The 9,792-nt window shown below is 34.6% G+C and overlaps 1 non-coding gene across 1 annotated transcript; it reads right to left on the reverse strand.

Annotated features, from left to right (window-relative positions):
- Positions 1-2,744: 2,744 nt before the first annotated feature.
- Trnaa-agc lies at positions 2,745-2,817 on the reverse strand. Its single transcript has one exon. It is a non-coding gene; the product is annotated as a tRNA-Ala (tRNA).
- Between the last annotated feature and the right edge of the window lie 6,975 nt (positions 2,818-9,792).

Consider the following 9,792-nt stretch of genomic DNA (forward strand, 5'->3'; position numbering starts at 1 on the left):
TTCTAATATTTCAAACTCAATTTTCTCTATACATCAGACTTATATAAAGTACTTTATATAAAGTAATACTTTTCCAATAAACTTGAATATATAATGTATTAGTAAATTAAATTTTCTTGTCATGTTAATAACAGCTACTACCTATTGTTTCCAAGTTTAGTCACTACGTGTGTGTTTGTATACACATATGTACATATATACCACATATACATTATGTTATGTTTATGTGTATGTGTGTGTGTGTGCTCGTGTGTGTGTATGTTTCATTTCATTTTCTCAAATATACTAAGAGGAAGATACTCTTATTTTTATTTTACATGTGAGAGATTGGAGATTTACAAGGATATATGATTTGACTGATATTACTGAGCTAGCCATTTTATGAAGGCAAATAAGCAGATATTTGAAGCCAGATAAGACTCATCCAAAATCAGAGTTCTTAAACATAAAACTTTGGTCCATAATAAATATCTGTGTCAATTTATATTTGTATTCCTACCATAAAAAGTATAGCCTAATTATCCAATAATTACTACTATCCTAAAAATATTCATTTTCCATAGTCTCATTTTCCACAACAGTAAAATTAAAATTGATTGTCCAGACCCTAGGATATTTCTTGGGATTGCCAACATGTGAGTTGTTTCTTTGGGTTGTTTTCCTTTGCTTTAGTTTCTAGAATAGCCAGTCATCTTCTTACTTAAAAAGTAGTTCTTTAGGATCCAATGTATTTTTTCCAAATCCAAAGGATTCAGTGATTAACATATTAAACGGGTGCCTGCCCTTATGAATTTACCACCTGAATATGAAGACAAATAAATTACAAATACATTATAATGTAGTGGTTTTTTTGCATGCTGTTTCAGGTTTCTAAGATATAAATGCTAGAAAAAAATTAACTAGCTTTGATTCTTATAAATTTACTGTGATTATCAGAAATTCATGACTTAGTTTTTATAATGAATGTCTTAAAAAGCTCATCCAGGTATCCTCTCAGTAGTGCCTGGTATGTTATCATAATTTATGCATCTTTGCCCTGCCTAAAGAGTTATTTTGCAAATGAACCTCTTCCAAAAATAAAATATAGTGTATAATTTAATAGATCGTTAGTAATTAATTTTACTTGAGATAAAACTTAAAAAGAAAGAAAAAATACATTACTGGTATAGGAAACTTAGGTTTAGTATATCATTTTCACATAAAAAAAGGAATTTCTTTTATACTAGCTATTTACACTTGTTATCTGGTCAGAGAGCAGGTGTCTATAAGACTGACCCTCTCCCCCAAATACTTAACTGTATTTTCTAGAATACTCTGAATGCAATTCACCTTTTGTGTTCTCAGGTCTTAGCATAAACCTTTAGCAAACAGATAAATTTTATATATATATATATATATATATATATATATATATATATATATATATATATACACACACACTACTATTTAAGGCACTAAGTTACTCTGTTAAATTTCTTCTCCAATCATAATTTATAAGCCCATGTGGTTTGCAAAGAAAAACAACTTATCATGGAGCTATGTCTTAGGCATTAAGAGGACTGCTCCAAGGACCTACAGATAGGGAATATAAAGATATTGGAACTAAAAGATAAACTTGCAGTTATAAATTCTGAACAACTACTGTACAGCATGCTGACTCAGATAATAATAATGTATTAGAAACTTAATATGTTCTAAGTAAGTAGAGTGTAAGTCTTCTTATCATAAAACAAGATAACTTGATTGTGGCTACTTATTTCAAAATTTATACATACATCAAAATATTATTTTGAAAATCTTGAATATATACACTTGCTATTTGTCAATTATACCTGAGTAAAAATGGAAAACAAAATATAACAAAGGTTTCCTGGCTTACAAAACAATAAGGGGTAAATTAGAAATTACTCTTTAAGGTTCATTTCCCCTTTTATTTTTAATTACAAAAAAACATATAATTTTAGGTGACTCATAACAATATGAAAGAGCGTTACAGTGGTTGTGTTGAAGCAGGTGTTGAACAATGAACCCAATACTAATCTATTGGCTTGCAGTCGAGTTCAGAATCAGCTCTCTGAACATAAAGCTCTTCTCTCTTTGAATCATGACTCTTGCAGAGTTCAAATAGATTTTCAAAATTGCTGACACACTTCATTAGAACAGCTATATATAAAGCATTAGGAAACAAAAGTCCTGAGATTCTAAAAGTATGTTTTATTTCTGTCATTTTGTGTTTTAGAAGAAAAATATTTTAATTTTAATATTTCAAAATGGGGAGCTAAGTAAAGGGGCAAAAAGTTCAATCACTCTCAAGGAGATATTTTCATCATAAAGAGCACATTCTCACTGCCATACACATTGACAGACCTCAGGCTTCTTTATCACTGAAAGCCTGGCCTTGGAATTCACGCCCAGATCTTTCAGTAGACCAGTAACTACACATCTGGGTTGGCAGGGAAGCTGGGACTTCTTTGACATGCTTGTTTAGATGAATCATAACTCTAAGGCATCCCACATGTTTTTGTCACTCATCACAGAGCAAACCTTAAGGTGATAACTTTTGGAGAAATGTAAAATCTATATTGGTCTTTCATCTCCCATGTTTTCTCCATCCAAATATAGAATCATTGAGTTCTAGAGTTTGAGGTGCTTTCAGCAATCTTCACATCTCCATGTCCTTCTTTTATTAGTGTGAGACTTTTTTTTCTAGTTGTAGATAGACACAATATCTTTATTTTATTTTTATGTGGTGCTGAGGATCAAACTCAGGGCCTCTCACATGCTAGGCGAGCACTCTACCACTGAGCTACAACCCCAGCCCAAGACATTTTTTTTTTATTTTTATTTTTTGTGCCAGGAATTGAATCCACAGGCACTTAACCACAGAGTCATATTTCTAGCCCTTTTTGTTTTGAGACAGGGTCTTGCTGACTTTCTCAGAGCCTCGCTAAATTGCTAACGCTATCCTAGAACTTGCCATCCTCCTGTCTCAGCCTCCTGAGCTGCTGGGATTGCAGACATGCACTACTGTGCTCAGCTAGAGTGTGACTCTTTCAAACAGCAAAAATGAGTTTTCTCATTTTTACATTTCACAAAGAATTTAAGTAATCTCTGTTTGCAGCTAGAGGCTTTGTATCGAGCACTGACTTCTCTGGGATGAATGCATCCAGGTCTTTTGATGTTTTTAACTGGACATTCATTCTAGGGTTTTCACCATCTTGGATGCTCTAACCTGAGCTCATGTCAGCTTCTCACTATTCTTTTAGTTACAGAACCAACAATATCTTCTATATCATTCTCTTGAAAAATAGCTGGTGATCTCTAAATTACAGAAAAAAAAATGAAACAATTATCTAAACTCACTTTCTTTCGGGGAATGCTTGCTTCAAGTACATTGCCAGAAGATTCCCACTTCACTAAGAGGAAAATCTCCTTTTTTCTTTTTACCATTTCCTATATTGTCCTCTATTTGTTTCCCTAAACTCATCTTGTTCTTCGTTATAATCCACCTCGTGATTCACTAATTCATATCTCTTCACTAGCAGAACACTCTGAGAAGCTCTATTCTCTTTTCTACCTCTTCCCCTTCTCTTTTTTTCTTCTCTTTTACCATCCTTGGACCCGGTACCTGGATGAATGTATTTTTGTAATGTGTGTCTTTGCTGTGCTATCAGATTTTCTGACCTTCCTTACCATGATGAATAAGAGAAGCATATTTGGTTTTTTTCCTCCTTTATTTCCCTAGAGAACTTTACATAATTTCCATAAATCCAGACTTTTTTTTTCTTTCTTCTATACTTTTTGCAATCACTTTTTTTGAAGGTAAGCCTTTTCCTTGGGATCTTCCTTGTGATCCTTGTGATCGAACCATGCTTTATTATCAGTGAAACTAGCTAAAAGAGTCTGTCCCCTTTCCAAGTGCCTACAGAAGCTGAATATTAAAGAAGGGTACAGTGTGCAGGGAATTCCGAACACTTTCAAATCCATCCCCCTTTTCCTGCCTGCCCCCTTTATGTCCTATAATTACTCAGATCTATAATGTATCTTATTGGGGATTTTTTTTACTAGTAAAATTGTTTTCTAAAAAGAATACTAAAGTCCTTTGGGATTAATGGAATCATAAGTAATTTTAATGAAATAGAACTGAAAAGATATATGTGAGTGCAGCAAACACAATATAGGTTTCTGTGTGTGTGTTGTCGTTGTTGTACATAAAACACAATTTTGGTAGTTTGTCACAGTGAAGAAGGTTTAAAGCCATTAGTTTAGCCAGTGGCTTTTGGGCACCACTACTAATTTTGTCTTTTTCGTTCTAAGATGTTATAGTTCTGATAGAGAATTGGGGTGCCTCTGTAATTTCAAGGCTGGACCAGTTGGGATCTAAAAGATAGGAATGCTGATTTGATAGGCACACTTCTATATCTCCACTGTTTCCTGAATTTTCTGAAATGTATGTACTTTAGGAAAATAAAGATTCCTCAATTCCCCCTTCTCCCTCTTACCTGTGGGGAAGCAGTTTCTAGAGATTCTTTTAAACATAGGTTAAAACGTTCTCCTCCAAGGCAACCCTGAGGCATCACATTGCTCACTGCTTTGACTCTATGAGAACAAAATGTCACCTGGGTTTCCAAGAACCTGCCGGCCATTATCTCCTGTAGTTCATACTAGGACACAGCAAAGGTCACTACTCCAAGAAGGAAAGGACAGTGAACAGCTTCTTAGGACTGAAAATATTCTGTTCATTTGGAATAAAATCCCTTAATTATGGTTGTGAACTACTCTTCTACATTTTAAGTCTGCCTTTTTAAAAATATTCTTTAGTTGTCAATGGACCTTTATTTTATTCATTTATATGTGGTGCTGAGAATCAAATGGAACCCAGGACCTCACACACGCGAGGCAAACACTCTACCACTGAGCCACAAGCTCAGCCCCGAATCTGCCTTGTTTTAAAATTTACTTTGTAGAATCTCTGTGTAAAATTATTGGGATTATTTGTAATGTGATGACTTGATAAGAAAAGGAAGTCCCTATATCAAGTGATCAAAGAGCAGACCTCTGTGCTTACCCAAGGACCAGAGTCATTCATGTAGTACCACACTTCGATGTGGAACTGCTTAACATGGTACCTGACACCAGAGAAAAGTTCATTCAGAAAACAGCCAGGGAGGAGAAAAGGAACAAACCATAACTCTTTTCCTTTTAGAAGCCTACATATTGTTTTTTTTTCTTTTTATGAAAATTGAGAATATGATTTGCCCGTTCTTATTAGCATAGATGATACATTTTCCTAGTGTGTGGTGAGCATAAAATGGCCCCATGTTTTATGAGATCCTTCGTAATTAGTTAAGTCATTTCTCTTACAAAAATCTGATGTCCTACAGAGAAGTAGTCCATTTAGAAATCTGGATTCAGCAGTTAAAAATCTGCTTTTCAGAGCATCACATGTCTTATTTTTAGCAAGAGAGGCTAATCTCTGCGATTATCTCCTCCCTCTCATTTTCCTTCCCTCCCTCCTCCCCATTCCCAACCATGGAATTTCTCTTTCTGCCACTTACCAGTGTGTTAAGATGCCTCTCACACTTGGAGAGCTGTTATAAGCCGTGGAAAGGAAAGAAATAGCAGGTGTAGACTGGAAGGATGCAGTGTGAAGATTCTGGAGAGAAGATGGTGCTTATAGGAAATTCAGAAATAATGAGGCTGCTAAACTCTAGCCCAGGCCCGGCTCCCTTCAGACAAAAATAAGTCAGTCTGGAGAAAAGCCCAGTACAGAAGAATCTAATGGCACCCACATTTTCATACCCACTGCATTTGCATTCCCTGTGGCTTAAAGGCAAAACTTAGACTCTCTTTATATGTATGTGAACCATTTCTGTGTTGTCCAGGCTTGGTCCCCATTTTTCTCCAGTAGGGGTGGTTTATTTACCTCTGACCTCCTGGTCCTATGCCCAAGCTGGTATCAAAGAGAAATGAAGAGAACTGATCTGCAGCATGTAGGAACCACCCAGGATTCCTCTCCATGAGCTCCATGGAAGCTACCCACTTTTAAGCTTCCCTTATCCATCCTAGGCATGGAAGGTCTGCTTCCTTTCTACCCATTATGATGTGAAAGAATCCAATTTCCTCTACCTCGTGAGAACTGACTGAAAACACATGACAAAGAGGTAAACCTCATACAAAATTCCAGAATCTCCAGGATCTCTGCCTGGACTACGTCTCCACATCTTCAACCTGTCTCCACAGACCCAACGGGGATCTCAAGCCTGCTTGCATCACTAGAAATGCCCTAAGAGTTACCATACTTTGCAAAATAACATATCTCCTTACCCATAGAGAGGAGAAAGTTTTCTCTCATTACAGTCCAAGTCTCCCCTCCTGAGTTTTCATTTTTCTGTCCCTTGATTGACGTTTCAAGATTATTGAGATTAAAAATTTCATTCTGTAAGAAAAATCAATTCCATCTTTAGTCATTCACATAAATGTCTGACCTTAGTACTTTCCACTGGAATTCTGATTTAATATGACTCAAATAAAGTATCTGTGGGTTGTCGAGAGGACAATTTAGGTGAATCAAAATAAGCTAATATCAATTCCTTTTCAGTGTCACCTTATCAAGCTAGAAAATATTTACAAGATGTGGACTCACTGAGGTTTGACATCTGGAGTCCAGTAATATGGAGTTTATAGATTTTGAAGAGAAGCTCACTGGATGTTATTCTTTCTTCAAACCATGAAAAGTATTTATTAATTTATTATTTAAATTTAAAATGCCTACCATTTTAAAATGTATTGCAAGAGATATATCTTGTAAATAAATCTTTGTAAATAAATAATATCGTCAGTCATGAAAGAAAATGTCTCATTGAAACAACTCATATTCCTATTACACAATATTTTAGCCTAGTTGTTCAGGCAGTTTTTTTTTTTTTTTTTTAAGGAATAGCTGCTTGATATAGTTTTAAAAAGAGGCCTTCTTTCAAAAAATTTGTTTAATGATTACTTTCCAGAAACATGGTAACTAATCTTTATGTTCTCAGTGTAGAAAACATTTGTAAATAAATAATATCGTCAGTCATGAAAGAAAATGTCTCTATGTCAAAACACATTGAAATATTGATTCACACACAAAGAGGAGATACTTGTGAATCATTAAAGTGAAATAAATTAGTATCCAGAATTAAAAATAACTACAAATCAAAAACAACTCAATAGAAAGACAGATAAACTGGATATAATAATATATAATATAATATATAATATATATAAGTATTATTAAATGGCAGTGAATATAAAATTATGTTCAACCACATCAATAAAAATAAAACTTACAATTTAAAAAATGTTTGATTGACATGTAAGAAATATTCCAAACACAAAGAAATAATAAATGTTTGAGGTGATGGATATGCTAATTATGATGATCTGGTTATCACAGATTGAAACATGTATTGAAATGTCATGTTGTACCCTCTATGGGAATAAGGTTATCATCGTTAGTTTGAAATAAATATGATAAAAATTTTAAAATGGTAATATGGCCATTAGAAAATCTAAAATTGTACATGTGGCTCATGCTTGTGTCTTGCATAATACTTCTATTACACAGTAGTGGGACATTAAAAAAAAAAGGCTTAGGTCGATAAAGTATGTTTCTGCAAAGCCCGTATACAGATTGCTGCATCACATCGGTTACACATCCACTGTTTTACATATTGCTATACTAGTGTCTGTTGTATTCTGCTGCCTTTCCTATCCTCTACTATCCCCCATCCCCTCCCCTCCCATTTTCTCTCTCTACCCCCTCTACTGTAATTCATTTCTCCCCCTTGTTTTTATTTTCCCCCCTTTCCCCTCACTTCCTCTTGTATGTAATTTTGTATAACCATGAGGGTCTCCTTCTTTTTCCATGCAATTTCCCTTCTCTTTCCTTTTCCCTCCCACCTCTCACCCCTGTTTAATGTTAATCTTCTTCTCATGCTCTTCCTCCCAACTCTGTTCTTAGTTACTCTCCTTATATCAAAGAAAACATTTGGCATTTGTTTTTTAGGGATTGGCTAGCTTTACTTAGCATAGTCTGTTCTAATGCCATCCATTTCCCTACAAATTCTATGATTTTGTCATTTTTTAATGCAGAGTAATATTCCATTGTGTATAACTGCCACATTTTTTTTATCCATTTGTCTATTGAAGGGCATCTAGGTTGGTTCCACAGTCTTCCTATTGTGAATTGTGCTGCTATGAACATCGGTGTAGCAGTGTCCCTGTAGCAGGCTCTTTTTAGGTCTTTAGGGAATAGACCGAGAAGGGGAATACCTGGGTCAAATGGTGGTTCCATTCCCAGCTTTCCAAGAAATCTCCATACTGCTTTCCAAATTGGCTGCACCAATTTGCAGTCCCACCAGCAGTGTACAAGTGTACCCTTTTCCCCACATCCTCGCCAGCACTTGTTGCTGTTTGACTTCATAATGGCTGCCAATCTTACTGGAGTGAGATGGTATCTTAGGGTGGTTTTGATTTGCATTTCTCTGACTGCTAGAGATGGTGAGCATTTTTTCATGTACTTAGAACCCTAAAGAGAGAAATAGAAGAAGATCTTAGAAGATGGAAAAATATACCCTGTTCATGGATAGGCAGAACTAACATCATCAAAATGGCGATATTACCAAAAGTTATCTATAGGTTTAATGCAATGCCAATCAAAATCCCAATGGCATTTCTTGTAGAAATAGAGAAAGCAATTATGAAATTAATATGGAAAAATAAAAGACCCAGAATAGCAAAAACAACTCTAAGCAGGAAGTGTAAAAAATTAATAACTATTGGTAGATGGCATAAAGATCAACAGAGGGAAGGGAACAGGGTTGGGAGAGAGAAGGGGAGAAGGAGAGGTTCTGGGGACTGATTTAAAACACGATATAGTCCATGCTTTTCTAATTATGCCAAAATGGATTCTATGGTCATGTATAACTAAAAAGAACAAATTAACCAAAAGGAACCAATTTTTTAAAAGACAATTTATAAGAAAAAAAGAGAACATTTTATCTGGCCTTAGGTTTTTAGATTCTCTCATATATATTTTTTTTCATAAAGATAGTTTCACATTTCACAGTTCACTCTATGATCTACTTTGAACTAAATTTTGTACAAGATGTGAGTCTCAGGTCAAGTGTCAATATTTTGCCTATGGATGCCTAAGTGCTCTGCCACCTTTTATTGAAAAGTCTACCTCTTTTCATTTAATTGTTTATGTATTTTAAAAAAATCCTTGGTCCTAATTTTTGGGTCTACTTCTTGGTTTCTAATTCTACTCCATTGAGATACATGTTCATTCTTTCATAAATGTTATAGTCTTGATTATTAGTCATCAATTAAACCTTAAAAATCAGAATTATTTCTGATATTTCCTTTAAAGATGGCTTTAGCTATTACAGTTTATATGACTTTTATATAAATTTTAGAATAATCTTGTCTATGTCTATAAATTTACTAGTAGGATTTTGGCAGGATTAGAGTTGAAACTGTGCATAAATTTGGTTAGAATTAATTATTTATTTTGTCAAATATCCAATACATGAACACTATGTGTCCCTCTACTTATTTACATCTCATCAGTTGTGCACTTTTTAGCATATGTGTTTTGGTAGATTTAATAATGAGTATTTACAAAATTGCTTTGGAGATACTCATTTTATATCTTGCACCCTGTTGAATTCACTTATTTATGCTCAGATTTTGTTTTGTATATTCCTTGCGCTCTTCTCTGACATTCCCCAGGGATGGTATTACATCCAC

This window comes from Marmota marmota, unplaced genomic scaffold (assembly GCF_001458135.2).
Source record: "Marmota marmota marmota unplaced genomic scaffold, marMar, whole genome shotgun sequence".
NCBI lineage: Eukaryota > Metazoa > Chordata > Mammalia > Rodentia > Sciuridae > Marmota > Marmota marmota.